This window comes from Galeopterus variegatus, unplaced genomic scaffold (genome assembly GCF_000696425.1).
Source record: "Galeopterus variegatus unplaced genomic scaffold, G_variegatus-3.0.2 Scaffold9006, whole genome shotgun sequence".
Classification (NCBI taxonomy): domain Eukaryota; kingdom Metazoa; phylum Chordata; class Mammalia; order Dermoptera; family Cynocephalidae; genus Galeopterus; species Galeopterus variegatus.
This window is the reverse complement of record NW_007735117.1, coordinates 58,953-82,341: the sequence shown is the minus strand read 5'-3', so window position 1 is coordinate 82,341 and position 23,389 is coordinate 58,953. Positions and strand designations below refer to the sequence as shown.

Sequence of the window (23,389 nt, the reverse complement as noted above, 5' to 3'; positions counted from 1 at the left end):
AAAATTAAAAAAAAAAAAAAAGAATTGTTGGTCAGCCAGGAGTTCTGGAGCCATGGCAGTTTCATTGGTAATTATTTCTATAACTGCTTGGAGTCTAATGATGGGGTTTAACATATAGATGGGTGTTCAGTATCCCCAGCTACCATCCTGAGCCCAGGTACATTGAGGCGGCCATTCATCTTTTCCCCAGGTTTGTTTTTCTGCCAATTTAAGGGACCATTTGGACCTCAGGTCATTGTATAGGGGGATTCCCAATTGTGGGCCTCAGTTCTGGGGCAACAGGAAGAAACCTGGATAGATAATTCCTAGAGAAAACATCCACTCCAGTTAGGGGGGAGATCGGTATAAGCCCTCCTTCCACAGATCCAGAAGAGCCCTTCAGGTGCTCCCCAAATTTTCAGGGCTGTAGAGTTTAAATTTTTCCAGTATTGGCTGATTTTTAGAATTCCCTGGAAGGGCCAAGATCCTGTACAATTTACTAGCTGGGAGTAATCAGGGTTTGGTGTACAGGAGTGGTTGTGGGCCATCTCACTGGTCTGGGGTCAGGCCCAGTAATCAGTAGTGGTGTTAGGCCACCAGGTATAGGAAGTTTTATTTAAGGAGTACACCTGTTGGCAAAAGGTTTTTCCAACCCATTGGGTGAAACTTTGGCCCTGTCTACTTAGGCAGTTTGGTCCGATGACCTCTGAGGACAGGACCCAGCTGCAAGGGGGGCCAGAGTCCCGTGGGACTATGGTCCCATTCCATAGGAGGATTTCAGGAACTACTAGGCTAGATCCCCTCCATGGCCAGTTTTCACTCATTAGGGGCCCCCCACATATCCAGCAGTTTGACACATTTAGGGTCTGGACTATGCTTTCTGCCAGGTGTATGAACAGGTTCTGGCTGACTGTGGGTGTGTCCTGGAGGGAAGCTCTGAGGCTGTTGTAGAGACAGAGGGATAGGCCTATGAGAGGAGGAGCCCTGGGGGAAGACTGAGTAGTGGGTACCAGGAGTTGTTCTCATGTTTGGTCAGGTTGTGGGTTTTCAGAGCAGAAAAAACTCCATTTGACCCTTGGGTACCCTGGACTCCAATTCCATCAGACAGCAGGCAGTGCCCTCAACCTTCCTGCCATTTACATATAGGTACCCATTCATCACTATCTAAAAGTTCGAAAAAGTTAAGTGGTGGACCAGGTGAGGGCCATTTCCCCAGCCCAGTGGAGTTTGTGAGAGAGACCTCAAGGGTCAACATCAGGAGGTGGAGGTGTAGCAGGCCAATGCTATCATAGGGGATCTGACCTGTGAAAGTTACGGTCTGCCTAGGGGTCTCCAAGTTAGTTAACAAGGATAAGAGATGATGTGATATATACAACTGAAAAGTAAAACAAAGAGTATCGTCAGTCCCAGAAAGCAAATTCCAGCAACTTCAGCAGGAGTGATAATTTTTATTTCTTGCCTGGAGATCCTCCAGCTTCTGCCATACATAGACTAGTCAGCCCCTGGAGTGACTAGAGCAAGGCTGATGTCTGGGGTTTCCAAGGCAGGTCCGGGTCCTTGTTTCCAGAGAGTCAGCTTGTAGGGTGAAGTGGGGTGAGGAATGCAGTCTCAAGCAGTCATGGCTGGTTTGAGTCTGCTGTGATGTATCCACGGAGTGACCTCAGCTACCTTGACTGTAGTAGGGATAGAAAACAGAACAGTAAAATGTCCCCTCTGTAGGAGTTTGTGTAGTGGATTGAATTATGCCCCCCCTCCAAAACTCATTAAAGCTTGAGTTGTGTCTCCCAAGTTTAATGTATTAGGAACTAAGCTCCCACTGTGACTGTAAAGAGGGTGGGAAATCCTATTATGGTAATTGTAAGGGGGGGGGGGCTTGAAGAGGTGATTGGGGTGTAGGACTGTGCAGTAGTGAATTGATTAAAAATGGTTGTCAGGGGCCTGGTTCTGAGGGCTTGAAAAGAAGGGGAGAGTCTGTCTTTTTCTCCCTCTCTGCTCTCTCTGCCTCCACCATCTTGCAATGTGAGACCCCTGGGTCACTGTCACCACCAGCAGATGGACTTTGGACTTCCCAGCCTCAGAAATTGTAAGCAATAAATTTCATTTTCTTTATAAATCACCCAGTTCAGTGTACTTTGTGATAAGCAACAAAAATGGACTAATACACTTTGAGTGGCTGAACATTCCATTCCTTTACCCAAACGGAGGTTCCAGGCCTGTAGAGGTGTACAGAGGGGTTAAGGCTCATTGGGAGTCATTCTCCTACCCACTAGAGCTAGGAGTTGTTGTAAAGTTACATGTCCGACCTCCATCTGATTACCTTGAATACTCTTGACAAGACGGGGAGGCCTTCCGTAGAGGATTTCAAAAGGGTTGAGAGAAGCCCGTGCACTTGGTGGGCATAGATTAGACCTGGAACAAAACCATGAGAAGGATCTTGTTCCAGTGGAACTGCGTTTCTTTGCATAACTTCCTGAGGTGAGTTTTTATGGTTCTGTCCATGTGTTTGACCATTTCTGAACTTTGGGGTCAATAAGCAGTGTATAGCTTCCAGGTAATTTTTAAATTCCAGGCTATCAGTTGAAGAATTTTACCTACAAGCACTGGTCCATAGTCGGCTCCAATGACTAGAGGCAGTCGAAACTATGGGATGATTTCTTGCAGGAGTACTAGGGCCACTTCATGGGCCTTTTCAGTTCGGGTAGGAAAACCCAACTGGAATAGGTGCACAGCAAGATGAGGAGATACTTATAGCCTTGAGACCGGGACATTTCGGTGAAGTCCACTTCAAGATATTTGAAAGGAGTTGCACCCATGGCCTGGATTCCCAGAGGGACACTCAAGTGTGACTTGGGATGGTTGTGTGCACACAGCCAATGACTAGAGGCAGTCGAAACTATGGGATGATTTCTTGCAGGAGTACTAGGGCCACTTCATGGGCCTTTTCAGTTCGGGTAGGAAAACCCAACTGGAATAGGTGCACAGCAAGATGAGGAGATACTTATAGCCTTGAGACCGGGACATTTCAGTGAAGTCCACTTCAAGATTTTTGAAAGGAGTTGCACCCATGGCCTGGATTCCCAGAGGGACACTCAAGTGTGACTTGGGATGGTTGTGTGCAAACATAGCACATCACGAGCAGATGGTCCAGGTCAAACTGTCAAGATGCAGAATATGGAAGTAGCGGCCCAAAGTGGTTTTGGATGGCTGTTTGTCCAAAATGGGAATCTTCATGGAACTGTTTAACTACAACTGGGGCCAGGGTATTAGGGATGACAACCCATCAATCAGGGAGTTTCCACCATCCTTCCAGGAGAAGTGTTCCATTTTCTGTTTTGAGCCAGGTTACCTCCTGGGGCATGTAAGTAGGGGTCCAGCTGGGCAGAGAGGCTGGGAGCAGGGAGGTTATTAATTCTTGTTGGCCTCCTGATGTGGGAGGCAGGCCCATAGTGGCTAACTTGGCTGCTAGGTCTGCCTTGCGGTTTCCTTTGGCCTGGGGACTATTTCCCTTTTGGTGGCCATTATAGTGTATGACCCCCACTTTTTTAGGAGCCAAAACTGCTTCTAGGAGCTCTAGGACCTTTTCTTGGTATTTTATATTTTTGCCTGTCGAGGTGATTAAGCCCTGTTCCTTACATAAGGCTCTGTGTACCCTGGGGACTATTTCCCTTTTGGTGGCCATTATAGTGTATGACCCCCACTTTTTTAGGAGCCGAAACTGCTTCTAGGAGCTCTAGGACCTTTTCTTGGTATTTTATATTTTTGCCTGTCGAGGTGATTAAGCCCTGTTCCTTACATAAGGCTCTGTGTACGTGGAGTAAAGGCAAACTTGGAGTCTGTAAATGTTGACTTTAGTTCCAGCTGCCAGCTGCAAGGCACAGGTGAAGGTGATTAATTCAGCTTTCTGGGCTGAGGTCCCCATAGGCAAGACTTTGGCTTAGATGGTGGAGTCAAGAGTGACCACGGCATACCCTGTCTGGTGTTGGCCGTTGATGACAGAGCTGCTCCCATCTGTGTAGTATTCAACATCAGGGTCTGGGAGAGGCTGATCTTTGAGGTCCAGTCAGCTGGAGAACACTTCATTTAGCACTTCTATGAAATCATGATCTGGGGCTCCAGGTCCGAGTGGCAACAGTATAGTAGGATTGAGAGTTTTAACTGTTTCCAGATGGATGTAAGGATTTCCACATAACATTCCTTGATATTTAGTTATTTGGGCATTGGTGAGCCAGTAATGTCCTTTAGAATCCAACAGGGTGAGGACAGCATGGGGCACCCGCATGGTAGTTTCTAGTCCCAGGGTTAACTTGTCAGCTTCAGCAACTAGAAGGGCCATGGCTACTACTTCTCAGAGGCAGGTCAGCCAACCTCAGGCCATTGTGTCCAGCTGTTTTGAAGGGTATGCCACTAGGCAGTGCCAGGATCCCAGAAGCTGGGTTAGAACTCTCACTACAGTACCTTGTATTTCATGGACGTATAGAAAGAAGAGTTTTTCTAAGTCAGGCAGTTCCAGTCCTGGAGCACTTAGAAGTACCCTTTTTATGTCCATGAAGGCCTTTTGTTGAGCTGTTTCCCAGATTAGGGGTTCTTTTTCCCCACCTTTGGTTGCTTCATATAGAGGTTTGGCCAGTACTGCAAAGTTGGGGATACAGATCCTGCAGAATCCCACTGCCCCTAGGAACTCTCAAACCTGTCTTCATGTGTCGGGTGTTGAGATGGAACAGACAGCCTGTTTATGCTCTGGTCTCAGCTGGTGTTGTCATTGGGCGATATGGAACCCCAAATATTTGACTTTTTTGTGGCATATTTGGGCCTTTTTCTCAGATACTTTATATCCTTTTTCCCAAAGTAAGCTGAGAAGGAGTTCAGTCCCTTTCATACATTCTTGGTGGGTTTTCCCTGCCAGTAACAGGTCATCAACATATTGGTGCAGAAGACATCCACTTTGTTTGACTTGGAAAGCCTGCAGGCTGGAAGCCAGGCTCGTGCCAAAAATGGTTGGGGAGTTCTTAAATCCCTAAGGCAACCGTGTCCAAATTCATTGTCCTTGGGTTCCTTCAGGACTGTCCCATTGGAAAGCAAAGATGGATTGACTTTGGGGGGGCCAGTCTGATGCAGAAAAAGGCATCTTTAAGGTCTAGACAGGTGAAGTAAGTGGCATCAGCAGGGATTAAGCTCAAAAGCATGTATGGATTAGGAACGGCAGGGTGCAAGGTGATGGTTGCTTGGTTGACTGCCCTGAGGTCTTGTACTGGTCAAAATTCATTGGTCCCAGCTTTTGAACTTGCAGTAGGGGTGTGTTCCAGGAGGACTGGCATGGCCTTAAGAGACCATACCTGAGGAGTCTGCCTAGATGTTTTTGTACCCCTTGCTGAGCCTGTCAAGGGATACAGTATTGTTTTTACCAGACTGGTGCTGCTCCTGGTTTCAGTTCCACCAGGACTGGGAAAATTGTCCTTGGCCAGACCTGCTGGGTTGTCTTCAGCCTAGACTCCAGGCACTCAGAAGGGAAGCTCCAGCAATGTAGGTGTTGTGGCCTCTAAGCTAAGCAACCCCCATTCTTCCCCCTGTGGGGCAGTGAGGGACAGAATCTGAGCTTCTGAATCTCCCAGAGTTAGAGATACTTCTCCAGTCTTTGAGATAGTTATTTGGGCCTGTAACTTACTTAGTAGATCTCATCCACGTAGGGGTATTGGACAGTCAGGTAGGTAGAGAAACTCGTGGATGACCTCTCTTCTTCCTATGCTGCATCTTCTGGGCTATAAGAAGGTATGTTCTGTCGGCTCCCTGTGGCCGTGACTATGCTAGTCTGTTTCTTAGAGAAAGGTCCAATAGGCCATATGACTACCGAATGTTTGGCTCCAGTATCCACCATGAAGTTTATGGGTTGGCCCCCTACCATCATTTGGACCAAGGGCTCCTAGGGGCCCAGGGGAAGGGAGCCCAGTCAGTCCTATTCACTTTCATATTGTTCAAGTCCAGCCAAGCCAATGAAATCTTGCTGGGGTACTTTGGTGGCTGGTTTTTCTGGGTTTTGGTATCCTTGGAAGGCCTGTCCCCTTTTCAGGGTCTGGAATTGGCCTTTAGTGGTGGTTAGGCATTGGGGACACTCATTTTTCCAATGTCCATCTTCATGAGAGTAGGCACATTTGTTGGGCCTCAGGGGTGGTCTGGGACTGGGTATGCCCTATGGTTGTCCTCTGGTTGGCCTTCAGCCCCAGCCCTGGGGCCCTTTTGGGGATCCTGATTTTTTGACCAGTGTGGTGGCTAGGAGGTCAACCTTTTCATTTTCTTGTCTGCCTTACAGCAGGCCTCTTGGACCTGGTTGACGAACACATTGGCTGCAATTTCTAGGAGTTGAGTAACATTCATGCCAGCAAATCCTTCCAGTTTTTATAGTTTCTGGTGGATATCTCCCTGTGCCTGTCACACAAAAGCAGCATTGACCATCCTCTGGTTCTCAGGCTGTTCAGGATCAAAGGGCCTGTAAAGGTGGAATGCCTCACAGAGCCTTTCGTAGAACTGACTGGGGCTTTCATCTGCCTTTTGGAGGACCTCAGATATCTTGCTAATGTTGGTCAGCTTTTTCCCTCTTGGTATTGTTCCAGCATTTGTAGGCCCTGATCTATGTTAGGGTCCCATTGTGGATCCTCATCAGGGAAATGGGTCTGGGCATATGCTTGGGCATTTAGTGTCCCAGCTGGGGCATGATCTTGGAGCCATTTTACAGCCACCTGGCTGATTCAGCACCACTCTTCTAAATTGAATAGAGTCATTAGGAGCTGCCTGCAGTCTATCCAGGTAGGCCAGTGAGTTTGGATTATGGATTGGACCAGATCAAACACAGCCTGGGGCTTTTCAGTATATGTGGGCTTATGATTCAGAAGGTCAGTTGTTGTGAATGGCTGAGAGATGAAGGTGAGGTTTCCCCCTTGCATGTGCCCATCCTGATCATAGTATAGGGCACCTTGAGTCTCTCAGAGTGGCATCTGGAGAGCCATCCCCCATGATGACCCAGTTGAAGGCTGGGTCTGGCTTGGACCATATGGAGTTAGGGTAGGTGGCAGTGGGGTTTCCAGAGACGTGGGGAACAAAGTTGTCCTATCTGACAGGTCAGGAGGACATGTTGGGGATACCACCAGAGTGGAAGGCGGCATCAGGGACCATGGGGGACGTGGAGCAGTTAGCCTGGTCATGTAGGAGGTGGCAGTTCTTCTGGATCTGAGGGTAGGATGGCTGGCTAGGGTGCAGCATGTAGTGGTCACCTCTGGGGGTGATTCTGACCTGGGACCGATGTTGCTTAGGCCAGGAGGATTTGGCAGTGTTTTTCCATGCAGGCCTTTAACCAGGAAGGCGGAGAATGAACTAAATCCTCCCATGAATCAATATAGGAGTATTGATCAGGGTGACCATGCTGGCCAGTAATAAACCATCTGACTTGACAGATGAGGGGGAGGTCAAAAGAACCCTCAGAGGGCCATCCTACATTGAAAGATGGCCAATCTATTTCACAGAATGTCCTGGATTTATCAGGAGATAATTTGACACCATAGTCACCAGAGAAGCCCTTTTTGGAATTCTTCAGCATACAGGCAAGGGGAGTTTTCTTGCTGGCTCTTCCTCCCATATTTTCCCACCCATGATTGGTGTCGCAACACTCTTTTCAATCACTTTGTCAATCTCCAGCTGTTCATCTCTTGGTGATATTTCAGGTGCCTCTTGGCTTTGGTGAGACGGTATAATCCCCTGTCAGGACCTCTCTCTGGAGGGAGTCACCCTGAGCCATATGAGGTTCGCCACAGACCCATGGATCAGGACTCCACACTCAATTCACTCACTCAAATACAGTCACACATGTTCATTCACCACCCAAGAATTACCAAAATCCTGACCAGAGAATGTGGTTTCCTGTGTTCGACAGAGTGCTAAGTAAGACATTCTCCCCTTCAGGAGTTGATCAAGCTCCCCTTCTACTCTCCTGGGAGTAGGAATCTACGGGGACCCAGGTCTTTATCTTGTCAGTCAGGTGGGGCTCTCCGTCTGGTTCCTGTGCCTCTTTGGGTCCCACTGAGCTCAGGGTCTGACCCCTGTGTCTACCAGGTGAGGTCTTTCCCACTCTTCATTGGCACCCATGTGCAGTACACATTGACGAGTGTCCCAGGGGCCAAGACCCAGAGACAAGGGAGGTGGTCAAGCCACCATCTCTGCCATCCCAGACGAGCCCCCAGAAATGCTACAGCATGTTATGGTGAACTTGCAAGGAGTGGCAGGACACCAAGGCTTGAAGCAGGAAGCAGACTTTATTGATGCTGGCACCAGCTCAGCAAACTCATATCACAAAGGCTGAGCTCCCAGCACTGCAGGGATGTTTCTTTTATATAGTTCAGTTTCCTGGTTTGGGGAGATAATGAATGTCTTCTTATTAGGGCAAGCATGAGGTATTCAGTAAGCAGGGGTGGGGACTTTACATGTTGCAAGCCTGTCTTTGGATTACATCAGCTAGTTTCCTAGTCACACAAAAAATGGGAGGTTTTGTTTTTCTGCCTCAATTTAATTCTTAAAAAATAAGAACTTTTTATATTCAGTAAGCAGGGGTGGGGACTTTACATGTTGCAAGCCTGTCTTTGGATTACATCAGCTGGTTTCCTAGTCACACAAAAAATGGGAGGTTTTGTTTTTCTGCCTCAATTTAATTCTTAAAAAATAAGAACTTTTTAAAAAAGTAACCACAATACAATAAAATGTATTACTTATTGTTGGTGGCAGTCAAAAAAGTTTATAAGAATTACAAGTTCCTAGGTAGAGAGGCCACCTTATTTGTCTCAGCATTTTCAGGGTCTGGCCCTCAATAAGTGCTGAGAAATGGAGGGAAGAAGAGCAGGAAAGAAAAGGTAGAAGGCAGAAAGGTTGTAAAGGGGAGAGAAAAGAAAAACAGTTTCATCCCTTTGCTTTGAATCATCCTGGAAGTACTTTTTCAGGGTCTGGCCCTCAATAAGTGCTGAGAAATGGAGGGAAGAAGAGCAGGAAAGAAAAGGATAGAAGGCAGAAAGGTTGTAAAGGGGAGAGAAAAGAAAAACAGTTTCATCCCTTTGCTTTGAATCATCCTGGAAGTACTTCTGGTGAATTTCCCAAAAGGAAAGAAACAAAGTACCCACTAGTTAAGGTTCCTCATCCTTAATTAATTACCAAATAATTAAGGTTTCTGTATTTGTTGTTTTCCCTCTGGTTTGGGATGCCACATATGATTGTGCAAGTTGTTGACTGCATAAAGGCATGTGGCTGTGGCTGCAAGGGCACCTTTTCCTAAAAGACACAAAAGTGCTCTGTGGGCTAACAGTGGCCCTGTTTTCCCTCTCCACTCTACCATCTTATATATAATTACCTTGGTCCACTTTTCTCCCTCTGCTGTCTTCCTCCTCCTCCACAGTCTATGGAGGCCATAGGCAGGAGGTCCTCCATAAAGCTGAGCCCCGTTTAGGTGTGTTCTCAGTAATAATCATGAAAGGCCATCTTTATATAGAATGACTTTGGTATCAGGAGCAGGATCTCTCTCTTAGGAAAAGTCTGAGTTCTGGGGCTAGCTCTGACATTTGCTAGTCATAGGACTTTTAGATAATATTCCTGAAGCCAAATTTCCTTATTTGTAAGTAGGAATAATAATAGCTCCTCCATCTCTTTCTGAGAACCCTTGTGAGGACCAAAGGAAGGAAATGCTTTGGCAATGATAAAGTAGCATACAGACGTAAAGGATATTTCAGTCATGATTTACGGTTATGTCCACAATGGAAGTTCTTAAATTTCATTGCTGTCTGATGGATTTGGAATTATCCTTCTCCTAAAAATTTTTCATTATAATTCTTTAAAAGTAAAAGTTCACAAATAATTGGAAAATATGTTTTATATACTATTTATAATAGCAAAACATCAAATGCCAAGAAGCATATTTAAGACAGGCAAGACTTTTAACTGAAAACTACCTAAATAAGCAGTGATATATACCATGCTCATAAATTAAAAGATTCAACTTTGTTAAAATGTCAATCCTCTCCCAAACTGATTATAATGGCTAATTTTATGTGTCAACTTGTCTATGTCACAGGGTACCTAGATATTTGGTCAAGCATTATTCTGGATGTGTCTATGAGGATGTTTTGGATAAGATTAACATTTGAATTAGTAGACTAAGTACAACAGATTGCCCTCCCTAACGTGAGAGAGTATTACCCAATCAGTTGAAGGCCTGAACAGGACAAAACATCTGAGCCTCCCATGAAGAAGTTAGTTCTTCCTGCCTGACTACCTTGACCTGGAGCATTGGTTTTATCCTGCCTCCAGACTTACACTGAAACATCAGTTCTTCTTGGGTCTTCAGAGTGCTGGCATTTGGACTAGAACTACACCATCAGCTCTCCTGGTTCTCAAGCCTTCAAAGTCAGACTGGAACTGCACCATTGGCTTTCCTGGGTCTCCAAATTGCCAACTGCAGATCTTGGAATTTGTGAGCTTCCATAATTCCATGAGTCAATTTTTAAGTGTCTGTGTATATATGTGTGTGTTTCTGTTGTTTCTGTTTCTCTGGAGAACACTGACTAATAATTTGACCTATAGCTTCAATGCACTTTCAATACAAACCCCAGTAGCTTTTTTGTAGAAATTAACAAGCTGACTCTAAATGTATAAGGAAATACAGAGGGCCTAGCATAACGAAGGCAATATTAAAAGGGAAGAACAAATTTAAACAACTTAAAATACAGAGGGCCTAGCATAACGAAGGCAATATTAAAAGGGAAGAACAAATTTAAACAACTTACTTTACCAGACTTATTGTAATCCAGGCAATGTGTTATTGGTGGAATGTATAAGGAAATACAGAGGGCCTAGCATAACGAAGGCAATATTAAAAGGGAAGAACAAAGTTAAACAACTTACTGTACCAGACTTATTGTAATCCAGGCAATGTGTTATTGATGTTCAAGGCAATGTGTTATTGGTGGGAGGACAGACAAAATAGATCAATGAAAGAGAACAGAATACAGAAACAGGCCCACACATATACAGACAACTTTTTACAGTGGTACTGAAATGCATTTCAGTGGGGAAAAGAAAGTCTTCTTAATAAATGTTTCTGAAGTATCTGGATACCTATACAGAAAAATAAATAAACAAACACTGACTTTTATCTCACTCGAAAAGAAAGTCTTCTTAATAAATGTTTCTGAAGTATCTGGATACCTATACAGAAAAATAAACAAACACTGACTTTTATCTCACTGTACCCATAAAGTTAATTTGAAGTGAATACCACACCTATATGTGAAAGTTCAAACAATAAAGCCTCTAGAAGAAAATGTAGAAGAATATTTTCATAGCCTCGTCAGACACAAAGATTTCTCAGTCAGGACACAAAACATACTAACAATAAAAGAAGCAAGATGGATAAGTAGAACTTTATCACATCTAAAGTGCAAGTAATTTGAAAGTGGCTCTGAAAACTAATTTTAGTTTTCAGTATGAGATAGACTGAAGATCCAGGCCTGGAAACAACTGTCCCAAAATAAACACATGTACTGCAAGATTTTTCAGGGCCTCACACACAAGGGCAGCAGCCTCATATTACACAAGCATGGTAGAACAAGGTTAGAACACATTTAAGAGAACAATATAAAGTCTTTGTCACTAGGAGATCAGAGTATCACTAGGAAAGAAGACTTACTCAGAACACAGTGCTACTAAACTGTATGATTCTGACATGAATTCAAAAGTAGCTCAGGCAAGGGAGAGGGGCAAGCTGTTTGGAGTAGACACACTGAGGGTATGAAATGGAAGAGAATTCACAAAGCATCTGGTCTAACTCTCCTCATCCCACTTTTACAGACAAGAAAACTGAGGACCTCCAGCAGACAAAGCCACATTATTGGTTTGTGACAGAGCCAAAGTAGAATCCAGAGTTCCTGCCTCCTCTCAAATTCTCCTTCTATCTTTGTGTCCTGCTTCTAACTTCAGTATCTGGCCAAGCTTCTCAGAAGATGTTGGGGACTCACACTGGCCCTGAAAGTATGAGTACTTCAAAAATTATATGTGAAACTCCTGTACGTTGTCTAGCTTACAACAGGTGCTCAGTAAAGAATGCTATTATTAAGTTAGATTGTACTTCCCAGATGATCAGTGACAAGGCAGAAGGCTTCACAGGCCACATCTGAATAGCAAAACTCATTTTACACCAGCATTATTCCCACACCTGCCTAGAACCCCACTCCACCAAGTACCACCCTCCAAAGAAAGCCAGTGGGGCTCCGGCCCCTCTCTAACCCACAGGGCATGAGGGTTGAAGAAGGAAGCATTCATCCTTTCTGCTGATATGCCCAGAGTCTAGACTCTACCCAAAAATCAGGAACAGACACACCACAGAACTTTCCTCAGCCTGAATCCTAGGCAAAAATCCTAGGTAATTGGCACAGATAGGAGCTGGCAAGATGGTGAAAGAGAGAAGCTGTTTAGGGGGAAAAAGAGCTGGAATGAGGGAACAGCCAAATCCCACAGAGCATGAGGCCACATAAGCAAGGGCAAATCCTTGGCAATTTCCAGACATAGTTACTGCATTCGCTTCTCCTCGGCCCCCGCAGATAACGGCACTTACCTTCCACGTGCCCCGCACTGTAGATCTTCATGCCGTTACACACACTCTTGTAGCAGCATCACAGGTAGATTTCTACTAGTTCATCCGCCCAGCCAAAAATACTTCTGGAGTGCTCTGATGTTCAGGCCAGGTCCTGGGTAAAGAGGATATGGGGTGGTCACTGGAGGTGTCTGCCTCCAGAGGGAAGAGGAAATCACAGCTGCAGAGTGGGTAACCATGCGGAGGGTCCAGCACCCAGTCTGGATGGTTTGGGAAGTCTGCCTGGGGAGGCACATCTCAACTCAGTCATGAAGATGACGAGGAGGTGGATAGAGAAGAGGAAAAGGAACGGGTGAGCTGTGTGGGCCTCTTTGGTCATTTCTTTGCATTTCCTAAAGAATGTTTTACTCTTACCATTTAGACAATTTTGATCAGTGATGCTGGGCATAAAGAAACACTTGACACCTTCCATAGACAGGTTCCTTTTGACACCAAGTGTGAGGGGGAGTCACTAAATTAATAACTATATAAAGTATCACCCTCTCTCTGTGAAAAAGTGCACTCATAAACCTCAGAAAAGATTTGTTAAAAGCTCCGACGCATAAAAACGTTGATTTGCTTCCCATCTGTTTCATGATGTCCCCAAATCTACAATGTAGACTTAAAATATACCATAACAACAAATATGGTCAAAATCTAAGAGCTAATTGCATCAAAACTGCAGTTTAGACCAATCTAAGTGGAAAAAAGCTCTCCCTTTTGTAGAGTAGAAAATAAAACTAAAAAACCACTTTCTTTTCATTACATTTATAAAGGGCCCTTTATGTGCAGGGTACCGCACCCCATGCTGTTTGCACATTATCTCACACACACACACCCCACCCCTGACACCTCTGTGAGCCAGGTGCTATGATCCCACTTTACCATGAGAAAGGTCAGTAATTTGCCCAAAGCAGGCCTCTAGAAACTGTTGGAAGTAAGATTCAAACCCACATTTATATCATTTAATGAGTACTAATTACACACCAGCACTGTTCTCAGCACTTTTCAAGTATCAACAGAGTTAATCCTCACAGCAATATCATAAAGGAGACACCACTGTCATCCCCATTTTAGATTAAGAAATGAAGCAAAGACAGATTAATTTGTCCACTATCACACATCTGATTCCAAAGTTTGTGACAGATCCATGTGCAATTGTGGGAAGGGAAGGGAATGTGCAGGGCACCCTCTCCTTGGGCTGTAGACAATTCAGAGTGGGGTTCTGCCCTGCTTCTGTGCTCCTATGGAGGTCAAGTCTGGACTCAGAGAAGCACTGTGGCCAGCTGGAAGGTTGCGGGTCTTTGGATTTGTCCCTCACCATAAGTCTGCAAAGAAAAACTGTTTAACCAGCCTTTGTCCAGGGAAGGAAGCCCTTTGCTGACTGTAGCCGCTGGTGTCATTCCTGTTGGTTATGTAAGTGGGGTTCCAGGAGGCAAGTGGGAAAGTGCACACAAATGCTTGACACAGTTTACCTTAGATGACTGTAGCAAAGCTTTTTCTTTGAGCCAAAATTTTTTTTTTTTTTAAAGATGACCGGTAAGGGGATCTTAACCCTTGGCTTGGTGTTGTCAGCACCATGCTCAGCCAGTGAGCAAACCAGCCATCCCTGTATGGGATCCGAACCCAGGGCCTTGGTGTTATCAGCACCACACTCTCCCAAGTGAGCCACGGGCCGGCCCTCTTTGAGCCAAATTTAACAGTGAGAGTTGTATACCAACTTCAGTGACACTAATGTTAATAAGTTCTGATGACCCATTACCATCAGACCAGCCAGCCATGGTGATTTGTGGCAAAACTGGTGTGCCCACATACCAGTTGTGGTGGGACGATGGAAGCAATCCCTCAAGAAACCAGACGCAGCCCCTCAGAACAGCCAACACATAATGTGTGCAGCTTTCTAGCCGAGAAATTAAAAGGCTGGGATATTTATTATAAAGATATAGTTCAAAAATTGAAGAGAAACATGAGCATGTGGTTTCATGCTATTGCATTAAATTTAATGTGAAGACATTCTGAAACAACCTAAATACTTACCCACAGAAACACTCAAATTATGATACTGAATTCCGTGATATCCTATGAAGCCATCCACATACTACAAGTACTATAAAGATGGGAAACAAAATTTTATGATAGGGCAAAAACAAAATAAACTTTTCAACAGCACTAAAATTACATTAAAAACTTGTTTCATACATGAACAATGACTGCAAGGCAACATTGTAAAGTGAGCGCTGATGTTGGAGTGAGCAGGACTGAAGCCATGTTGGGACCTAATACTGCCTGAGCTGTGGAGAGGGGTAGGATTTTTAAAAGGACAGTTTTTTTTCTCTCCACTCTCTTTCCCATCCCCTGACTTTCTTATCTCACTCGCTAAGTAGGAAAACAAGGCTGAGAAGCTCATTACTTCTTTGCAAAGCTAATAGTTCTTTCTTTGAGACTTGTAGAGTTTTGAGAAATGATCAAGACCAAATGACTGAAGCTGACTTTAGGCACAAATCAAAATCTTGCAAGGTCCTGAGATAACAGCGAAAATGAGAACAGAAACCAGATGAGGCCTTGGCAAGACCTTGCATCTGACCCATAGACATCTGACCCATCTCCTGCTCTCCTGCTTTTCACCTCCCACATTCCATTCCCTCAACCCTTCCTTTAAAAACTCCTCAGTAAATGCAAACCTTTGAGATGGGATAGCCTACCATCTCCTTCAGCTGAATACATCTGCTTTTCTAACACCAACCATCCAACTTCTGAGGAGGTTTGTTTTTTCCTTCTTAAGGGGGCGGGCAGCCGGGTAAAACTGATGTATAAGGATGCCAGAATGGTTAGAGTATATCTAACTGCTGTTGCAATGTTTGTGAATAAAACAGGAAAAACAAACTTGGCCTGCAAGTTGGTTGTCTGCAGAGCAGGCACATGGCTCTCCCAATCCACTTCTCCCCCACTAGAATATGGCAGACTTCCTTGAAAAGGGTAGATCAGGGCTTACCCTGTTGGGTCTCCCACCTTGGGAAAGCAAACACATTTATTCACCTCCAGCAACTGCCTGGCCCTGGCATAGCTGAGCTCTTTCTTTTCTTTTTTTTAAAAAAGATGACCGGTAAGGGGATCTTAACCCTTGACTCGGTGTTATCAGCACCACACTCTCGCAAGTAAGCCATAGGCCGGCCCATAGCTGAGCTCTTTCTATGCATAATAACCTAAAGGTCACATAGGTTCTAAAAGGAAAGTGGTGTTAATGGCCCCACGTCCCTTGAGAGAGGCTCTGTGCCTAGTGAAAGGACTCCCTTAACTTTAGCATAGGCCCTTGAAGAAAATGGCTCCCTATATTCCCTATGATCTGTCAGCTAGCACCTCAGGAGCAAGTTTAACAATGATCTGGAAATTAGCTACCCCTGCTTTGCCTGGCCCCCTTCTCCATGGCACACAATAGTATCAACACCAGTAGCAGCTCGACCCTCAGGGGTGTATCATAGCATCAAGGCCACTGGTCATTTCCACCTATTCAATTCTCCCCATTCTTCCTTCCTCAAGGGGCTGGCAGTCTGCCAGTGGGAAGAGCAGGTCAGACCCAGGGCAGAATGCAGCTCTGTCACTTTCCAGCTTTGTAACCCCAGGCAAGTTACCTAACCTCTCAGCAAGGAGGTAGTATTATAATAAACTCTTCACATGATTGTTGAAATATGTGAAATAATACATGGAAAATTCTTAGAACTTTGCCACATGCATGGCTAATCCAAATCAAGATATGCTGTAAGTGTAAAAATACACACCAGAATCTGAAGATTTCATATGGAATAAAAGAATGTAATAAGTCTGATTGATATTTTTTTACATTGAGTATGTGATAAAGTAATGATATTTGGGATATATTGGATTAAATAAAATATATTATTAAAATTCTTTTCATCTGTTTCTTTTTACTTGTTTAACAGAGCTATTTCAAATTTGAAAGTTACATATGTGGCCTGCATTTGTGGCTTGCTTTCCATCAGACAGCACTGGCTTAGAAGATATAAACAGCTTAATTTAGTTCTTCCTCTGCTTCTCCCTCCTCATTCACTGTCCACATGCACTGCTCAGCATTGTTGGCATTGTCTCAAGTCACATCATATCGTTCAGAATCACACCTGCAGTTCTGAATGAGTCCTTTCTCCTTTCCAGGCCCCAGTACCATCCTGGGACAGATGACGAAGGGTAGAAAGGACATCAGATTTAGAATCAGAAGACGGGGCTCCAGTCCTGGTTCTACCACTACTTGCTGGGTGACCTTTGGCAAGTCATTCTACTCCTCTAAGCCACAGTTTTGTCATCTGCAAAACAGGGGGTAACGATACCCTGTTCATGGCATGAGAGAAAACGTGGTAGTGCTTGATAAACTGCAGAGTACTGTCAAGGTCAGGACTAGGTGGTGTCATTTGTACAGTGGGGAGGTTGGGCAGTCTTGCCTGCCTCCTCTGATATTCTATGCCTTCCATTTTGTATTGTTATTTAACTATTTTTCATGTCTCATGTCTCTAAAAACAAGTTTCCCCAAGAAAGCCTCCGCCTTCCCACCTCTCCTCCCCCAACACAGCCAACGCCCAATCCTGCAGGCAGACCCCCTTGAAACAGCACACAGACCAAATGTGCTGTGTGAGGAAGGCATTCAGGGGCTCAAGGTGGAGATGGCCTCCCAGACCAACAGACAATACAATGTAGAAAATGCTTTTGATGGAGAAATCAAGCATACCAGGGACCGAGCGGAGAGGGGTGAGGTATGGGGGGCATGTATGAAATGGCCAACAGGAAGGACTCTTGAGTGCAAACATTTACAAAACAGATGGGTATAGAGGTACAAGCAAATATGGAATTCCATCACTTTTAATGCAGAGTAACAACAGTGTACAATGTACAGTGGGCCACCTACGATTGCTGAATGACCTCATGAGAGGTCCCTGGTTGGCAGGTCCTTTTTGCAGATGGAGCTCCATTGCCTTCCTGCCTTTGCTACTTCAGGTCCTCCCAGCTCACCCCACTGCCCACTCAGAGATAGATGTGTGCAGCAAGCTCTTAGGAACTTAAGTACCACCTGTGGCAACTGCGAAAACCTCAGCTATTTGGGGAGGCTTGTGAGAGCTGAAGTCTGTTTCAAAACATCCTGTTCCTATTTTTAGTAGGAAATACCTCCTTCCCACCTACTCTCTCTCTACCGTCCTCCCAAGGCCAAGAAACATGAAAAGCACAAAGCTTGCTACATCTTAACACGTTCCTTCCTAATTCCAAAATAAGATCTGGATTGTTTCTGATTAAGCCAATGTGCAAACTCTTACTATTTCAAAAACACAATGTTCTATCTGCACAGCCCAGGAAAAGCAAATACGCGAATGGGAACGAAGAGCTGAAGTGGGGATTTCTACAGCTGGCTTGTCCTTCAGATTGGCATTCAAATATTTAAAGAGGTAATGAATCTCAAAAGATAGTTTCATTTAAGAATAAAAAACCAAACAATCCAGAAGTCAGATGGTATGAGCACTGGGAGTAAATGAGCCCCTATGAAGAGTAGCATCTGTGGGCCTGTGTCCACCTCTGCACAGATGGACAGTGGAACCACACACCTCACCCACAGGGCTAGCTCTAAAATCAGTGTTGGGGGTAGAAAGTCCTCCTCCCTTGGAAAACTATCGATTAAAAACATTTTAAGAATCTTAAAGGTCATATCGACCTATTCAATGTAGGAACTTTATCTGGATTCTGATTTGAATAAACAAATTTAAAAATAAATTATACACACACATATATATACACACACACTCACATATACACATACATGCATATATGTAACAATTGGGGAAATCTGAATACTGACTCCATATCTGATGATATTAAGGACTAGTTCATTATTTAAATGTGATAATAGTATACTGTCATTGTTTTTATTTTTGAAGGGTTCCTATCTTCTAAACATAAATACTGAAATATTTACAGATAAAATGAAAAAATAAGCTGAGTTGGAAGTCAGTTGAAATCAGATCTTATTTTGTATGGATACTCATGTGCCGCAAATGAAAGTTAAACAAAAAGTCCTCCTACTTTAAATCACCTGTAAAATACAGAACCGTGGTTTGTTTATACAACCCTGAACAGTCATACAAAAGTTAACTCAGTGAATCCAACACAGCTGGGTTAGACTCTGGCCCTAGACGAGATCACCATCTTCTTCTGAGCACCAGAAGAAAGAATTATCTTCAGTTTAGTACCATGCTACACTAAAAATACACATGTTTAAACACTGGGATAATATCCAACACGAGATGCTCACCCTACAGAGACAGAGGGAACACCTAACTCACGTCTCTCCACCTGCACATGTGCGCAGGGTTTAATTTAAAGTGACTGAGTGGCTGTAGGAAGTGTGGGCACTATTTCAATTACTCAATTTCTCTCTTTTTAAAAATTTGCTGAGTGGAGTTGAATCAACAAGGTACTCTACGTGCTCGTATTTTGCTTCTTTGAGGTGAAGCTATACTAGGCCTCTAGTATTGGAGGTGATGTTTAGAGAGTGAAGATAATTTCATGTTAACACATAGAAATGCATGGAAGTATAAGGAGCATGCAGGCTGGCTCAGGTCACAAGGGCACACTGATGAAGAAGTGCAGCTGTGTCTGCCTGTATGCAGCAGCATGGAGAGTGGCGAGCCTAGTGTTTGGTCCTTATTATTATAAGTATTACTTACACAGAATGTTGTGCTAGGTGCTTTCTTTCTTATAATACATCTTCTGCATAGCTCCGGGGGTTGATTGTTTTACAGGTGAGGAAGCTAAAGCTCAGGATAATTGAGTGATTTTCCAAGGGCCGCACAGCTAGAAAGTGATAGAACCAAGTTTCAAATCTAATGCCCCAAGCCCATCCTTTTCTTTTCTAGAATGCTGCTACACCTGGGTGGAAAACAATCCTTTAAGGCACAGTTATTTAATTAGACCCTTTTATTTTCTAAAACACCATACAATGATAAATAAAAAATAAATAAAATTTTTAAAAATAATAAATTAAAAATAAATAAATAGTCCAGGGAAATAACTTCAGGCACACTTAATTGCAGCAATTCAAACTAGATGACCAGAAATCATCCTTTTGCTTTTCCCATCTTTTGGGCCTACTGAGTTGACTTTAATCTCAAGCACCATATCCACCTTAAATTTGCAGAATGACTGTGAACGGCTTCAGAGTTATCACAACTTTGCAACTCAAGAAGTGCAGTTGAACCGGTATCCAAGACCTGTCATTCAGTGGCCCAACCTTGGTCATGTGTTCATCACTGACCAGTCAGTGCAGTTATACAAATGGAATCCTGTGACTGATGAGAACTGGATGAGAAACTCAATCCTAAAGACTGTTGTGATATCAAACCCAACACAACGGCTGAGAGCAGGAGTGGAGGTGTGCTTGCCCACCAAAAACAGAAGTGTTATTTCCAGGAGAAAGAGAAAAAAAAAAACCCATTGAGTTGTTTGAGAAAAACTCCACTCCTTGATGATTTCTGCAAGTTTACAGCACTATTTAATTCCACTTCCAGCTTCACTTGTCACTATTACATCTCCCCTTCAATCCTACTGACACGCTTGAGAGAACAGGACAGGAAATGACTTTTTTGTTTAGAATGAAATAAGTAAAGGTGACCTCATGACAAGAAAAAAAAAAAGGAGACTTTTTTCTTTAACTCTCAAGTCCATTGGGTTATTATGAGCACATAATAATTGAGTCACACTGGCTGTTCATGATAGTGAATTGACAAAGGATGTGCTCTGCCCAAGGGCCACCAAGCAGTGACCACAGAGAGCTACAAGGAGTTTGACCTTGGAAGATTCCTTTATGAACTTGCAGGTGCTTATCAAGTACCTTTAAGGGGAAGCCCCATCCCAGGCTAAATGCTATGAGCGACATGGACACTAACGTCAGTCCCAGCCCACAGGTAGCTCCCGGTGTCTGGGGAGGAGAGTTAGGGTGGGGGAGGAGGGCAGCCATCCTCTGTCACAGGACCTATCTCCTGTCACCTCAGGAAGAACTGAAGGGGACTGGCAGTGTTGGGTGGATTAGTAAAGGGTTTGCTTCACAAGCGCTGACCAGCAGTGGGAACCGTGACCCACACAGAGCAGACTGTGAGCACCATCAGGGCCAGGGCCCCATCTAATTTTCCTTTGCATTCCCCAAGGAGTAGGCCTCAAATATTTGTTTTTGAATTTTTAGATCACGGTCATGTACTATGCTTAGAGTTTTAAAAGACATTTATGGCTGAATATCAAAACTTGTCAGGTGCCACAGCAAAGTCTGAAGGGCTGCAGCAGCACCCTTTGTGTGAATTACTTGGAGGGAAGAAGGGTGCCATGGCTGCTGGCAAAAAGACCCAAAAGAAATCACTTTGGAGTGTACCATCCCATTTCCCAGGCCAGCAAAGCTGCTTGCAAGCTCCCCTGGTGCTCATATAGGGGGAGGGGCCACAGGTGATGGAAGGAAGGAATCACCTAGAGGTTGATGAGTCTTCTTGGGGAACTCATGTGGCAATGTTTGCAGTGCCAGCAGGGGATGTGGAGTAATGATCCAACAGGGGTGCATCAGGGAGCAGTATAGGCAGCTAGCTAATCTGCCTTCCAGTCAGCACAGGCACCACACAGTGGAGACCAGTCAGTGAAATTGAACTGCAGGGAATACAATTTGCAGGAAAGACTCAGTCCTGGGCCAAAATTTCCACACAGCCTCATTGCATCTGTGGTGATGCCACATGACCAAGAAGTGACTAACAGTTAAAAATCCAGTCCACACAAAAAGTTTTTCCAAGTCTGAGAAAAAGTAAGGCAGCAATTTAGCTCAGGCACAGAGTTCAAGTTCCAAGATTCCCTCAATTCAGGAATTAACCACAGGACAGCAAATTAGCTCCAAGGCAGGACGTAAGTGGTGGTGGTTGCTATTAATCCTTCACAGAACAATGACAACAACAAAAAAAACCCATAGACCAGAGAAATAACCCCCACATAATTGGTGTACCTGAAGGAGATGAAAAAGGAAGAGAGCTAGACAGTACACATAAAAAAATAATAGCTGAAAATTCCCATGTACGGAGAAAGATGATAGCATCCAGTTATAGGAAGCTTGGAGGACATCGAACAAATTCAGTCCAAAGAGAAACACCCCAAGGCACAGCATAATCAAATTATCAGAAACCAAAGACAAAGAAAGAATACTGAAAGCAATGAGAGGAAAGAAACACATTACATTCAACAGAGCCCCAATGAGGTTCTCAGTAGATTTCTCAGTAGAAATCCCACAGGCCAGGAGAGAGTGGAATGATGTATTCAAGTGCAGAAGGAAAAAGACTGCCAACCAAGAATTCTGTATCCAATAAAACTAACCTTCAAATACAAAGGAGAAATAAAGTCTTTCCCAGAAAAACAAAAGCTAAGAGAATTTATCACCACTACACCTGCCTTATAAGAAATGCTAAAGAGAGCTATTCAAGCTTAAAGAAGATGACACTAAAATGTAACAAGAAAGCAACTGAAAGTACAAAACTCACTAGTAAAGTAAATACACAAATATTCTTAGAATACTCTAATGTGGTAAAGGTGGTGAATAAACTGTTTATATCCTTACTATTAAGATTAAAGGACAAATCCAACAAAATAATAGCAAATTAAACAACCATATAGGAGATAAGCAATATGAAAAGATATAACCTGAAACAACAAAATGTCAAAAAGTGGGGTGAATGATGTCAAAGCATAGAGTTGGCTTTGGTTTATTTTCTCTTTTTCTTAGCAATCAAAGCTAAGTCATTATTAGCTTTAAATATTCTATTTAATAACTATAACATGTTTGTTGTATGAGTCATGATAACCATAACACACAAAAAAACTATAATAGATGTACTAAGAATAAACACTGAGAAATCAAAATATACTACTGGAGAAAACCACTTCATCACAAAAGAAGACAGTAAGACCAGCGAAAAAGGGGAGAAAAAGCTCTGCAAAACAACCAGAAAAAAAAGTAACAAAATAGCAGTAACAAGTCTCTATATATCAATAATAAATTTAAATGGGTTAAATTCCCCACTTAAAAGAAAGAGTAGCTAAATTGATTATAAAACAAGAAACAACAATATGCTTCCTAAAAGAAACTCACTTCACCTATAAGAGTACACATTGACTGAAAGTGAAGGAATGAAAAAAGATACTTCAATGCAAATGGAAATCAAAACAGAGTAGGAATAGCTATACTTATATCAGATAAGATAGACTTCAAGCCAAGGAAAGTAAAAAAAAAGATAAGGAAGGTCATCATATAATGATAAAGGAATCAATTCAACGAGATGATACAACAATTCTAAATATATATGTATCCAACTCTGGAGCACCAAGATATATAAAGTAAATACTACAAGACCTAATGGGAGAAACAGACTCCAACACAGTAATAACTGGGGATTCTAATACCCCACTTTCAGCAATGGACAGATCACCCAGATAGAAAATTAACCAAGAAACATCAGAGTTTAACTCCACTGTAGACTGATTAGACTTAATAAACATTTATAGAACATTTCATCCAACAGCTGCGGAATATATATTTTTCTCAGCAACATACAGACCATTCTCTAGAATAGATCATAAGTTAGGTCACAAAACAAGTCTCAACAAATTTGTAAAAACTGAAATCGTACCAACTCTTTTGTCCAACCAAATGGAATAAAACTAGAAATAAATAACAAAAGGGCCATT

General features: G+C 43.4%; 1 long non-coding RNA gene across 1 annotated transcript in view; it reads right to left on the bottom strand.

Annotated features, from left to right (window-relative positions):
* Nucleotides 1-1,252: 1,252 nt before the first annotated feature.
* LOC103608944 overlaps nt 1,253-23,389 on the bottom strand; it is a 43,753-nt gene continuing 21,616 nt past the window's right edge. Inside the window, exons 2-3 of the long non-coding RNA XR_552096.1 lie at nt 12,614-12,746; nt 1,253-1,652 (exon numbers count right to left, since the gene is read on the bottom strand). This is a non-coding gene — a long non-coding RNA (uncharacterized LOC103608944). The remainder of the gene's footprint in view (nt 1,653-12,613; nt 12,747-23,389) is intronic.